This window comes from Seriola lalandi, unplaced genomic scaffold (genome assembly GCF_002814215.2).
Source record: "Seriola lalandi dorsalis isolate HSWRI2012SDOR001 ecotype SW California unplaced genomic scaffold, Sedor1 jcf7180002054524, whole genome shotgun sequence".
Classification (NCBI taxonomy): Eukaryota; Metazoa; Chordata; class Actinopteri; order Carangiformes; family Carangidae; genus Seriola; species Seriola lalandi.
Genome location: NW_019525077.1, coordinates 41665 through 52776, shown reverse-complemented (window position 1 = coordinate 52776; position 11112 = coordinate 41665). Strand labels below are relative to the sequence as shown.

The 11112-nt window shown below is 43.9% G+C and overlaps 1 protein-coding gene across 2 annotated transcripts in view; it reads right to left on the bottom strand.

The window, feature by feature from the left end:
• hs3st1l2 (heparan sulfate (glucosamine) 3-O-sulfotransferase 1-like 2) overlaps positions 1-10839 on the bottom strand; it is a 25852-nt gene extending 15013 nt beyond the window's left edge. Inside the window, exons 1-2 of one of the 2 annotated variants that reach the window (XM_087176059.1) lie at positions 10481-10839; positions 1805-1875 (exon numbers count right to left, since the gene is read on the bottom strand). The gene's annotated coding sequence lies outside the window, so the exon portion shown is untranslated. The remainder of the gene's footprint in view (positions 1-1804; positions 1876-10480) is intronic. The other variant, XM_023414348.2, reaches the window with a different exon arrangement.
• Between the last annotated feature and the right edge of the window lie 273 nt (positions 10840-11112).

Genomic DNA, 11112 nt, shown 5'->3' with positions numbered 1-11112 from the left:
CCCTGCCTCTTCAGCTGTGCATGTTCCAAGATCTGGGTCAACCTTATCAAACACCAGAACACGCCTGCTCCTTCTCCTCTCTAGTGTGTGTGTGTGTGTTTGGAGCATGAATACTGAGCATGTGTGTATGTCTGGATGTGTGTGTGTGTGTGTGTGTGGAAGAAGTGGGGGTTGTGCTGTTGTTTTATCAGAAAGTGCGCAGCGAGGGAGTTTGATTAGGAAATACAGTTTTATCTAAGGGTGTGTGTGTATGTGTGTGTGTGTGTGTGTGTGTGTGCATGTGTGTGCCAATAGCCAAATAGAAAAGCAAAGCATTCTGGAAGTGTGTGTAAATTTTGCTCTAATTAAAAGGGCTTTTGGCTTCAATGTCTGGGCATCGCCACCGGCTCCACGCTTATGTCTGCACGTCTGGGGCGTGTGTGTGTGTGTGTGTGTGTGCGTGTGTTCACATGGCCCACCTGGCACAGGGCCCATTTAATTTTGATGCTTTGTCATCACCTGAGTCAGGTACATGATGAGCCATCTTTTCCTCTCTGTTTCCGTCTGCGTCTCTTTTGATCTTCTCTAAGTCTTCCTCCTCCTCCTCTTCCTCCTCTGTCTTACAGCAACAAACTTTGCACGCCCACCATTTTTGGGTTAACCTCTTACAAAATAGTTCAACGGCTTTATAAGACGAGTGATCTACACCAAAAACATTTTTTTTTCTTTGATCCAATATTTTTTTCTCCAATATCAGTTTTGAGATATAATGGTAATAAACATAAAGAAAACAGATTTAAAGCAGTGGAGGTGAAGTTCTGTGAGAACTGGTTGATCGCCTGGTTGAGGATGATCTCTCCTTTGAGGTTTAACACATTCATTTATTGACCACAGTGTCACACACCACACGCATTCTGCTTAATTCACACCCGTCCCCACCCTACTGCTAACATCCTTGTTTACATGCTCTCTCTCTCTTTCTCTCTCACACACACCCACACACACACACACCCACACACTTGCAGACACAGCATATGTGTTCTCTCTCACAGTGACAGTAGCCTCGACAGCTTGGCCTGACAGTGAGAGGAGCCTGACCCATCAGAGTGGATTTAACCCAACTGTCACCGAGGTAAAGCGGGGCATTCAAGGGGCGCAGGATAGTTGTGTTTGTTTGTGTGTGTGTGTGTGTGTGTGTGTGTGTGTGTGTGTGTGTGTGTGAGAGGAATGGCAGGATTTGGGCGCGCCCCTTTTGGCGCATTGGCCTGGTCAGCAGCTCCGGGGCAACAGACGCCATCAGCTTGTTTTTTCTGGCAAATCCAGCGTCGTTTGCTGTACGTGCGAGGGTCACGCTTGTGTACATATGGGTGTCTGGAATGAGGGCAAGCTGACAGATGGGGGCGGGAAAGTTGTGTCTGGTCAATATCATCACGGGTCAGTGAACCCAAATATTATCTGGATCCTGAACCGTGGTTTTTCTGGGTTACATACTGTACAGAGAGAAGGGAAACAAAAACAAAAGGAAAGGAGCGCAGACCTCCTACAAGGCCAGTGTCAAACAACATTCACCAGACTTCAGAGAAAATTTATTTGGCTCTTCTCTGACCCGAGCCCCAACCCAACACCTTGTTCACTCGCAAAGTGGCTCAGTACTTCTTCTGTAATGCTGCCGACAAACAAACAGACACGGGTGAAAACACAACCTCCTCAGCGGAGGTAATCAGAGAATGAAGGGGAGAAAAGCAGATGGTGTTTATGTAAAAGGGGGGGGCAGAGAGCGACAGATGAAGAGAAAAGGAAAGAGAGAGAGAAAGAAATGATGTACCTGCATCATCAGGTGTGTTTGGGCTCCTGCTGGCAGCTTACCATGGCAACGATTGTTTAGCTCCCTCTCACCTGGGCAGTGGACCCCAGGGACCGAGGATTATTAAAGCCAGGAAATTGGGAAGGATGGAGAAAAAAAAGAGAGAGAAAGAGAAGGTGATAAGCTGCGGTGAGAGAAATCAGGGGATGGATAGAGGGATGGAGGGAGGCGGTGGTTACAGATGATGCCACAGTTGGTGTGGTGTTACAGCCAAACGGCGCCCTACAGTGACAGTAATAAGCCGAACTGGCTGCCGGTGGCTTTGTTGTCCGAAAGGGACGATTAGTCTGAGGAGTGTCTCAACTGTTCAGCCTTAAAGTCGACACAGACACAGAGAGAGAGAGACCGATACTCCGGCCAGCAGCTGCTGTTGGCCTTGTTTAAAGCTGCACTAGTCGGAGACTGTCCTCCTGCAGGTCGTCTGTGTAACCACCTTTTCTTTAACAAAGCATAGTTATGCTTAATGCCGGGAACCCACCGCCCGCCTCGCTGCTGCTGCTGGCTCTATCAGCAGGTTACTGGAATGTTGATTTCTCTCCGTTGTGAATTTATTTCTGAATTATTTTTGACAGAAAATGTCACTGAAATGCCAGTGTCTCCACATGCAAGCTGCTAAAATGGCATGTGTTCCCATGTGAAACTGAGATCATTTTTAGTATTTGTTCCTGAACAGAATCAACCATGTGTTTTTATTGTTGTTGCAATGATGACGAGGCTCCGGTACGCTGCCGCTGGTGTACTCCCATAGGTCGTACAAGAGGGTGCGGACAGGAAACCTATGCGGTCATTTAACCTGAAAGACGGGTTGAGATCTCTCCTCTAAAACAAACCGGTCTTTCTTATTGGCCCTAAATCACAAGGTGTCTTGCATGAATTCATTAATTACCATGCGAGTCACGGCACTGATCATTGCTCAGCTTTTTTTGCCTCCAATGGAAAACGTGACGCTCATGTCAGAGAGGCGAACTCTGCAGCAGGGCCGCTGTGCTCCCAGATGTTAGCTGCATGTTAGTTCATTCGTGTCAAACAGCATCGAGCGAGTCCTGAATCATCAGAGAACGCTGGAATCCATGTCTGATGTTTTTTTTTTTTTTATGTTTTTCTGCAACTTTAATTTTGGAACCACAAATACATTCTTTGTGTTGGGATGTTTTTCAGAACAGTCTCATGACAAGATGTTAATAAAAAAGTTTCCTGGTAGGCACTTGCTTCTGCATCAATCACTCTTTTGAATAGAAGGAATCTGAATTAAACGGTCATTTTAATGTAAAAGAGCAGCTTGAATATTTGACAGCAAATTATTTCTGTTCTCTGCAGCGCTCTTGAACTTGTTTGCCTCCTGTAGCTTTGTTTTGTTAAGTTTTTTTTAAGGTTTTAAAGGACATTTACTGGATGGTTCGGTCTCAGCACTCTTAGACAGGTGTGGCCCTACATGCCCGGTATGTAACTCATGAAAATAGTCGAGCATTGAGAAACTTCGGGGGGCTGGTGACGACCAAAACAAGGCAGTGAGAAAAATGAATATTGGTTTTGTAAGTGGCTAGAAGAATGTTTGCTAACGTGGTAGCCGTGTAAGTCAAGGATATGATGGTGTTTGTGCATCTTTCAACTAGTTTTGCTGTTTTTCTTTCCCCTCAGTGACTAAACGCAGCTTCAGATATTTTGCATGTTTGATCTTTGAAATGTTCGGCTTAATAACTTTGCAACATGTTGTGTGTTTTTTCCTTCATTAACACATTTGTACAAACATGCTTCGCAGAGTATTTACAGCGTGATAGAGTACATCTTGCTCGCAGTCATGCCTGTTTTCTTATTATTTCTGCATCTTTATGCTTGATATATTTAATCATTTCATCATGTATATAATCATCAGAGCTCTGTGGATCGTTACGACGTGTGTCAGCTTTCATATGTAACTGTCTGACACCAAGCTGCACAGTTAAACTCGCAGGATGCTTTACATTCTTTAGTTGAAACAGTTGCAAAAAAAACAAAAAACAAACAAGTGTCGCAGAACAGGAAGGATATGAAGGACAGAGTCCTGCAGCGGCTACAAATTAGACAGAAAAATATTCTGGACTCAGAGGCATCGACGTACGCGCAAATGCATGTGCATGTATTTACACTTACACCCATTTACACACACAAACACACTGTGATATTGTCGGACAAATTATACTGTAATCGCTGCATCTGCTCTGTTGTTATTTTCACAGAGCTCCGCTGGTGGTGCATCCTGTCTGTCTTTCTCTCTCTCTCGCTATGAGCCCAGCATCCCACTGACTCTCCAGACTGGCTCGCTCACACACACACGCACACACACACAAATGACACACTTACACACACGGACACTTTCACACACATAGGCACACAAACCCGTTCACCCACATACACAGAAACACTTGTGTGCACTTTTTCTTACATTGATACGCACATATGCATGCACACACACACACACACACACACACACACACACACACACACACACACACACACAAAGTGGGACATGAGGTGCCTAGCAGGGGGCGGTTTTGATTGACCAAGCACTTTATGACTCCTAAATGGCTTTATTGCCTTCCTACTTAACCCCCACACACTCCCTCCTTCTACCCTGTCACAACACACACACACACACACACAGAGTCCTTAGGCCATCTCTGCTACTGGAAATTAATGAGAGCCTTCACTAAACACACACACTTACACACACGCACATTGCCACCCAGCTTGTGATTCAAGCTCCCTCCTACTGTCTGGAATCCATCAAGGTCACGCCGCAAATCCAAAGCGCTCTTCCTCCCTCCGGAGTCTTTCTGTTTGCCCTCTGTGACCTTGCTTTGATGCTTTTTTTCCTTAAATTTTGGACGCGAGCCACGATTCAAGTCTAATGATTTTGTTACTGTACAGAGCGGGTCGATACTTGGGAGATTGGGTTGATTGATTTTAATTGGCAGGACACCAGGAGGCGGGAGGGCGGAGGAGGTGCAGTCTGTCAGTAGGACGGGACAAGGGTTCAACAGATGTGAGATTAGAGTTTGTAAAGGTGCCGCTGATTGCTTGTGTTCAAATCTGACCGTTGCCACGGAGTCACTAAGTCACAAGATATTTTCAGTTTAGGCCGTAAATCTGATTTTTTGTGGCAGTTTGGAAAAGCATTCGAAACATTCAAACGTAACACAAAAAACCACAGTGAGAAGTTAGTGAATCTGATTTAAACGCCGATTAAGAAACAAGCAAACTTGTGTGCAGGTGCAGCTCCCGTCTGCACGACTCCTCTCCGGGTAATGACTCATTTCCCAACTTTCCACCGTTGTCACTTACGTAAAGTCCGTCTGTATCATCCCTCCAGCCCGAAAACTTTGGCTCGAGCGCGGCGTGTCGACAGACGTCTCATTATGCTGATGTGCCCTTGAGCCAAACACTGAAACCCTGCCAGTCCCCTGAGCGGCTGCTCTGTAGCTGGCCTCTGAGCTCCGTGTGCAGGGGGGCAAAACAAAAGGAAACAACTCTCTCCGGGGATCGATGCAGTGTCACGTCATTAAAAGAGTTGAAACACGGTACATTGTGTCGGCAAAGATCCAGATCTGAATCTATAAATATTAAATTTACAATAAACTTTGGATATTGACCGAACAATCTCGCCACAAATCTTCTGCTTAAAACAAGCAAAATCAGTGACATGATTTGTTGAACTATTAAAGCAAAACTGGAGCTTTAAAGCCAGGTTCTGATATTTCAAAAATGGAAATGAAAAAGTTGATGTTTGTACATTTTGATTAACTAAAGTTGCCTCCCTCCATAAAATATGAGCGGAGCATCCTCTGCCATCCACCTTAAATCACCTTCAAGATGTTAAAAATAAACCCTGGTGTGTCTCTGGCTTTCGTGCCTGCGGGCCGTTTCTGTGAGAGCAGATTGGAAACAAACTGTGAAGTAACGGATGAAGCTCGGCGCCGTGATGAAACCGTGAGACGAAGGCGATCGTAAAAATGACTCTTAAAAGTTTTGATTGTCGGAAGTCATCTGAATATGACTCAATTGGAACTGCACTGCACTGAGAGAATGTGTGTGTGTGTGTGTGTGTGTGTATGTGTGTGTGTGTGTGTGTGTGTGAGAGAGTGTGTGAGATGTTAATGGGCTCATTGGCTGCACTGTTAGACTTGACGACTGCTCAGCAGAGCGCAGCGACCGTCTGCTGCTCACTTTTTTTAATGTCGTGATGTGGGAATTTGGAGGTGTCTGACAGATATTGGTGGTCACACAAGTCTGATGAATTACACACACACACACACACACACAGAAGCACACAGTCATGCTTTTTTACACACAAATATATGCATATGCACGTCGCCAAATTTCATGATTTTATGAGCACATGACAGAGTGAGTGAAAAAGGGAGGACTTATGTGTATGTGCGTGTGTGTGTGTGTGTGTGTGTCCTGGTTCAGTGCGCTTCAGAGGACGTATGCACTCTGCTCATAAATAAAGGCCATGCATTATTCAGGGCTGCTCCTCCAGCTAATGCCCCTTAATGTGCCCAAACAGCCATAATGTACTTTGCTACCAAGGTGGCAGAGATCATCTCACACACACACACTCAATCACACACACACACACACACACACACTCAATCACACACTCTCAAACACACATCAAACCTCCGCCCCTAGATTTGACACAATGTCTTTGTCAGTGGCGCTCTCAGGCTCTTATCACGCTCTCAAATCGTCCCATGTTCCTAATTTTGTTTAAAAAAAAAAAAAATCCATTTCACTTTTGATCCAAATTGCTCTCGCTCACGCCGTCTCGCCATGTTTCCATCGAACTTCGCTCGGTTTCTCCCTAATTCTCCATTGTCACTGTTTCCATCTCCCACTCCTCCCCCATTCTTCTCTGCACTGTCTCTTCCTCTTTGCTCTTTCTTTTTTTAACAGAAAATGTATCTGAGTACAGTTTTTGAAAATCTTACTGTTCTTCCCCGCTTCGTGTCCGCGGGGCATCAGCTCTCTGCAGAATTGGGATTTTTGTCTGAACATGGATTTGTAGCTGTGAAGCTCCGGCAGCAAAGCTTCGCTAAGTACGTAATCTTAATCAGTTTTTTTGGGGGGAAATCAAATTGATTCAGTTCGGAGGTACACAGGAACAGTGAAGAGCAAAAAAAAAAAAAGCCCTGAGAAACCATAAAATCGGTTTAAGGTTGAATGTTTATTGCCGCTGTTTTGCTTGTCTGCATTTTATTGACAGTGTTTTATGTTCTAATCACTTTGTAATTGATTTGCCTGTTTACTGTCTCTGCTGTTAATTGCTTTGGCAGTTTGTGATCCTGTTTTGTTTTGATCTTAGTGGAACACTTGAACTTTTCTGAAGCATAATATAACTCAACTTCACACGTTTGTTGTGATAAATAATGTATGTAGGCATTTTTTCTTTCTTTTTTTTTTATGTCCTCTCAGGAGACACTTAAAAGGCTGCTTTCCTGAATTTTGTGTCTTTGGTTTTTAATCATTTGAAACATCCAGAACAGAAAACGTTTAAAGGGAGTCCTATTGGTTTTTTAAAGTTTTAAGTTTATTGCACTTTTGAGCCATTACATTACTTTTGTGTCAAAAATGGAAATTTCTTTACGGAGGAAGGATTTTCAGGTTTTGTCTGATGACTCTCGGTGCAGTGATGTTGGTTTTCGGCAGGAAAAACTGTGGATTTCCCCCGTAAAAAGGAATTTTCCTTTACTCTGTTTTTGTTTGTGCTGCTTCAATTTTATATTGAAAATGGATGTTGTGTGAAAGAGGTCGCTCGTTGGAATGAACCGACAGATATTTATCGCCTGACTCTGCGGCTTTCCTCAGCTCTATGCAGCTTTATAGCAACTTAAGCTCATTGTTTTGGTTTTCTGACCGGCTACTTTTGCTGTTTTGGTTCACGCTCACTGCTCTCAAACTGTTGTTTTCAATACAGCGGACGGATCAATGATCAGCTGGTGAAGGGAAGTGACAGATGTTTCTCTTAGAGTTGGTGGAAATCAAAAGGAGAATGAATACTGTTTCTACATTTCTTAAAGAGGCTAAAAACACGACTCTAACAAATGAATACTGGAGTTGTTCTGTGTTTGCCGGATGTGTAAACTGATACGACCCATAGGAGTGTCTCCTGAAATGGCGCCCCTACAGCGGCAAGCGTACCTACCTCTCTTCGTCATGGTTACAATAATATAACGGTCATGGCTTGGTTATGTTTAGGAAAAGATCGTGATTCGGGTTAAAATTAGTATAAAAGTATTCCCTCGACATTAGACGGTTTTTGTTGTCAGGGTTACAATAATAACAACAATATGGAGACAACACAAACTGCTACTTTCACTATGGGAATCAACCAACGCTCTCCTGTGATTAGTTGACCCATCTGTCCACCACACCCTCCCCCTAACGCAAACTTTGTCTCTCTTTATGTGACGTCAGTGCACTTTTCCCCTTTGCTCCCGTCATAATCACTACGGCCACTAGATGTCGCCTAGCAACCCCCATATCGTCATAAAAGGTGACAGAAGTTACCGGAGGTTTAAGGATCCGACCTTCATCGGGATAATTTCCGATAAAAAGAGTTGGATTATTGAACGTTTTAGCAAAAATATTTTACCCACTTATTATGTACGTAACTCTTTCCAACTGATAAATCATCCAGGACCATAGAAAGTCTGTTTTTAATGTTGTTGACGTCTTTGGTGCTACGTTCCCAATATTTTATTTGTGTATTCGTTTTGTGAAGTCGGTGCTGTGACGTCATTTTTCATGGGTTCTCTGTTTGGGTTTCTTCTTCTGCTTGTTAAAACAAGAAACCTACAACTAATTACTTTAAAAAAACGTATTCACAGGAGTGGCTCATGGATGATTACCATCACCGAGTTACACAGTTATTTAATCTCTTTGTTACAAGACGTGCCACATCTTGGTGTAACATTAACCTCTCACATGACACTGATTGTTCACAGTCGGTTTTGACGCGCCCACGCACACACACACACACGCACACACACACACACAGGCCAGACAATAACTCCATTCATTCCTTTGCTCTCTCTGTCTCCTCTCTCTCTCTCTCTCTCTCTCCGCTCATATCAACTCTTTGTAAACACAGTGAAGGTCAAAAAACACAACACTGTCCACGTCTGTCTGTCCCCTCGCAGGCTCTCTGACCTGGATCTGCTCCGGTTGTTACGGCTCTTTACAGTTTCATGGTTCAGACTCACTTCACCAGTTAAGTCGTATGTGGTGCTGAGCAGGAATTACTGCCTTGTTTTATCCCGTCATGTGTTCAGAGTTTGGATAAATCGTGCTCCTGACATGTAGATAAAATGTTCTTTTTAGCTTATTGGTTCATTGGACATTATTAGAAGAGAGACATTAGACCAAACACAACAAAATCTCAAGGATAGTGCAGTAAAATCTTATTCCTATCTTGGTCTTTGCAACAAGTTCATCCAAACGAAGCATCAAAATACGCCGTTTTATTTATTTGAAAGCATTTGTTGATTGATTTTGACACACCTACTGATACAACGCATTGTTTGTGCGACTTCCAAAACCGCTGTTAGAAGTCTTTCTCATGACCTGACAGAGATACGGTTAAGGTTTTGTAAGACTTGGTTAAGGTTTGGCAAACATCATGGTTAAAATTCCTCCTTTGTTGAGGTTAGAAGAGTTTCAGCATCATGCTCACAAATAATCTCGGTTAAGATTAGAGAACGACTGAGGTCATGGTTAAAACAGACCGATGTTGACTGTTGGTAGGAAACTGGAAGCAAACAGTCGTCTCTCGTGGCAAAGTCTAGTATTTTGTTGACCCATGCAGTCAGCCTGACCTCCTCCCTCTGTGGACTTTGTGGCTCTGTATCAATGTCGCCAAATTTCCGTCTTTGTCCTCAACAGATGTGAGTCACAATTGTTTCGTCACTTGAGTGTAAACGACATGACTAGTTATTTTGTGTTGAACCAAAAGGGAACATGTGTCCATATTTGTTAAACCTTGGCTAAACCCAAGTCATCAACACAAGTCAACCCCCTCCAACCCTGTGAATGTTGCCTTTGAAATTCTCAGAAAGTCTTTTAATCCAACACTTCCTCTTAAAACACTTTCACTTCCCTCATAACTCACTCCATCTCTGACCCTGGATGAACCCTGGAGATGTTTGAATATTTACATAAAGTAACCCTTTCATTTCCCCCATACATGTCCCTCTCCTTCTGTGTAGCCAAGAAAAGTTCACCACGTATGAATACACAGCGACTAAAGGCACTCAAAGTTTACGTCCACGTCTCTACTGTACTGTAAAAAAAACAAAAAAAACAAACAAGCGTCCATGATTTTATGAACCTTCGATGCGGAGCAAGGAGAGGTCATAAACTCCTAGAGAGCGAGGGTGAGACGAGGTGAACTCTGCCCAGGTACAGTCAACCTGCACAGCATGAAGTGGGACATTAAACTGCTTTTTATGAGGTTGTGTGTGTGTGTGTGTGTGTGTGTGTGTGTGTAAATATAGGCTGTTATGTACACAGTGCAGTGGTTTTTCAGATTCAGTGCTATTATGAAGGAGAGGATGAGCAGAGAGTGAAAGGGAAAGATGAAAAAGAAAGAGGTCTTACCTGGCTAATGTTTTCCCAAAACGTGTCTTTATTTCCTGTTAGCGTGTCTTTTTCTCTTTTTCCTCCTTCACTTCTTCTTCTCTTATCTTCTTCTCACTGGTCTTTTTTCTCCTCTTTCCTTCCTACCTTCCTTCCTTTCTCTCGTCAGCTTTGCTTCAGCTTCCCGGGTGTCGCTGAGGAGGTGTGTGTCGAGTGTCTCAGCATGTGTGTGTGTGTGTGTGTGTGTGTGTGTGTGTGTGTGTGTGTGTGGCGAAGGTATGTGTGTGTGCGCGCGTGTGTGCAAGCCTGTAAGAGAGCAGCTCGGCTTTGTGCTGCCGACCTCGGTGAGCGTGTTGTTGCAACTGACTGAGTGACTGGGAGAGAGGGAGTGTGTGTGTGTGTGTGTGTGTGTGTGTGAGAGAGAGAGAGAGAGAGAGATTAGTTCACACACAAACACATCTCAGCCTCAGGGAAACACCCCTCTCCCTCTCCTCCTTCCTCCCTCTTTTTCTTCCTCGTTCTTGTCTTTTTAATTTCTCTCCCATCAGGTTTTTTTCTTTTCTTTCATCTGATCACCTTGAAGGACTCGTGGAGTAAAATCACTCCCACCCCCCCCACTCCCCCCCACCCCTCTGCTCCACTTTGACTCGAGC